Raw genomic sequence first — 3,145 nt, 5'->3', positions numbered from 1 at the left:
TCCATTTATTTTAGGTTATTAGTTTGCTATTATATACAATTTTCCCTTTTTTCTTTCAATAGTTGGGCTCTGTGTGGCCCATTTTGTCTTAGGGTCAGCCTTTGACGGATTTGGGCTAAAGTGAGCTAAGTTGGGCCAGACACCCAATCATTATTGGGCTGAAATTGAGGTTCAGTAAGCTGGACACTAGACGTTAGGTTTTTAGAAACTGAAGTTATGTCCAAACATAACTTGTGTAATGTTATGATACGGAAATACAAACTTATTTGTTATGAGAAGCATAAATTAAAGACAAGCACAAAATTGTGACAAAAGTAGAAAAGATCCAAAAAGAAGATCCTTCCTAAATAGCTACCCAGAAAGGGTAAAAGGGCGAACATTTCTACTAAAACTATTTTTTTATAACTACGATGTCCGTGCCAACTTCGTGCACCTTGAATAATATCACATGATATCATCATCTAGTATTTTTCGTCTCCGTTAAATTTGAGACAATATTTTCAACCACTTTATTGATCTAAGAACTTCACTTATTCGGCCAATCAAGCCCATTGTTTAAAAAAAAAAAATTCAGATTAATGCTTTAATAATAAGAACGGTTTAGTGTATTAACCGGATATTTATTCTAAAANACCCTAGCTATTCCATTTATTTTAGGTTATTAGTTTGCTATTATATACAATTTTCCCTTTTTTCTTTCAATAGTTGGGCTCTGTGTGGCCCATTTTGTCTTAGGGTCAGCCTTTGACGGATTTGGGCTAAAGTGAGCTAAGTTGGGCCAGACACCCAATCATTATTGGGCTGAAATTGAGGTTCAGTAAGCTGGACACTAGACGTTAGGTTTTTAGAAACTGAAGTTATGTCCAAACATAACTTGTGTAATGTTATGATACGGAAATACAAACTTATTTGTTATGAGAAGCATAAATTAAAGACAAGCACAAAATTGTGACAAAAGTAGAAAAGATCCAAAAAGAAGATCCTTCCTAAATAGCTACCCAGAAAGGGTAAAAGGGCGAACATTTCTACTAAAACTATTTTTTTATAACTACGATGTCCGTGCCAACTTCGTGCACCTTGAATAATATCACATGATATCATCATCTAGTATTTTTCGTCTCCGTTAAATTTGAGACAATATTTTCAACCACTTTATTGATCTAAGAACTTCACTTATTCGGCCAATCAAGCCCATTGTTTAAAAAAAAAAAATTCAGATTAATGCTTTAATAATAAGAACGGTTTAGTGTATTAACCGGATATTTATTCTAAAATATAAGTACCAATTTTATCGTACTTAAGTAATAAGTTGAGGTTCAAGTTGCACTGATTAATTAATTATCATTAAATAAACAAACCTAACGTTACTATTTTTGTAGTACTAATCATTAATCTTGCTCCTACATGACAAAAAGTAGTTTTCTTAATAAACTTAGTAACAAAACAAGCTTAATCTTCCCGTTCTTTTCTTGTGTAATAGTCAATTATTAATTAATTTAAAGAGACGAAGCACTTCCTCTCAGTGATTTCTCAATTCTTAAAGTTCAAACATATTATTTCTGGTTTTCCTGTCACTCATAATGATTGAGAACTTTTACCTTAATACTTTTTTTTAAAATATTTCTCATCCCCTCAATCCCATTTATGTAATAAAATATTAGATAGATTCAAAATTTTTTAAAAAAATGTTTTTTTTCCTCATTTAAATTAAATTATTATCTAAAATAAGTTATAAATAATTATATGACTATAAAATAATATTATAAATCATAAAATGAGAACTTAAAGATAATTTCAAAAAAATATTAGATATTTTAAATAATTAACGAATTAAAAAAATATATATATCGCAAAAAAAGAGCACATGACTTATAAATATTTATAAGTATCAAATATTTACATTAAATTAATATAATTTATTATAATTAAATATTACATTACGTCCATAAATTAGTTTAATACAACTTATTATAATTAAATATTATATTGCATCCATAAATTAATTTGACGTAAATATTAGATTTCAATAAGACTTATCGTTTTGAAATCAAAATGTCACTTCCACCTTTTGCTTTTATTATTTTCGTTTTCTACTTTCACTTTAAACCTTTTTTCCCCTTTTGTTGGTTTTATTGGAGTATATATATGCTTTTTATTTGTGATAATGGGAAATAATTAAATAGGGTCTCCAATTCACCATTCAAGTCAACCTAGTAAGTGAACAACTAGAAAAAAATCACATGGGGAAATATCATAGTTAAATTATAATACTCCAACTAATCTTTGAGATTAGTTTAGTTGAAATAATAGGCATATTAAAATAATTAACTAACGCCAACGATGATGTTAATTAATTAAAAACTAATCATTTTATGATTATATTAATTGAACGATCTTGACTCTTGATGTTCAAGTGTATTGTACACTCTTTTATTCTTTTTTTCATGAAATTTTTTGGTGAATTCAATTTCAAGATATAGAAGGTTGGAGGTAAATCTACGACAGTTACGACTTATGATGTGATGAGTCATTGTTTATTGAAAATTCTCACAAAACAAATGTATTTTCTTTGTCCATATCGTATATTATATTCTTTAAGCAAATGTAAAATGTTTTTCTATACAAACCCTAGTTTACAAATATACTAGTGAGACTAATTAGCATCATTCATAAATATTCACAGCCAAAACTATTTCCAACATTTAGATACCAGAGTTAGAATTTGATTTTAGATTTTCCCATGAAATCTAACTTCTCCACCAACTCAATACAATCATAGAGTATGCTTAGTGCACGAATCACAATGATATAATATTGTATATTAGTTAATTACGTTCAATAATTTGATTAGGACAATTAGTTAAGAATAGCAAAATACAGCTCATGTTCCTAATCCAAACTTGTTTTATACGGAGAAAAGAAATGTGACGTTTAACCGTTTAAGATTAGGCTAGAGTGATAAATTCAGTTTCATCGTTAATTAGAAATTTCATATTTGTATTTTAGTATAAAAGATTAATTTACCAGAATGAGGAGACACACTTTTGATCTTATCGGCTAAATTTTAAATTTAATACTAACTTCTAACCTTAAAATTTTGCAAACCAAGTTTATTAAATGTAATTTATAGGATATGAAGTCATTT

This window comes from Solanum pennellii, chromosome 2, assembly GCF_001406875.1.
Source record: "Solanum pennellii chromosome 2, SPENNV200".
Taxonomy (NCBI): domain Eukaryota; kingdom Viridiplantae; phylum Streptophyta; class Magnoliopsida; order Solanales; family Solanaceae; genus Solanum; species Solanum pennellii.
This window is presented reverse-complemented; position numbering follows the sequence as displayed.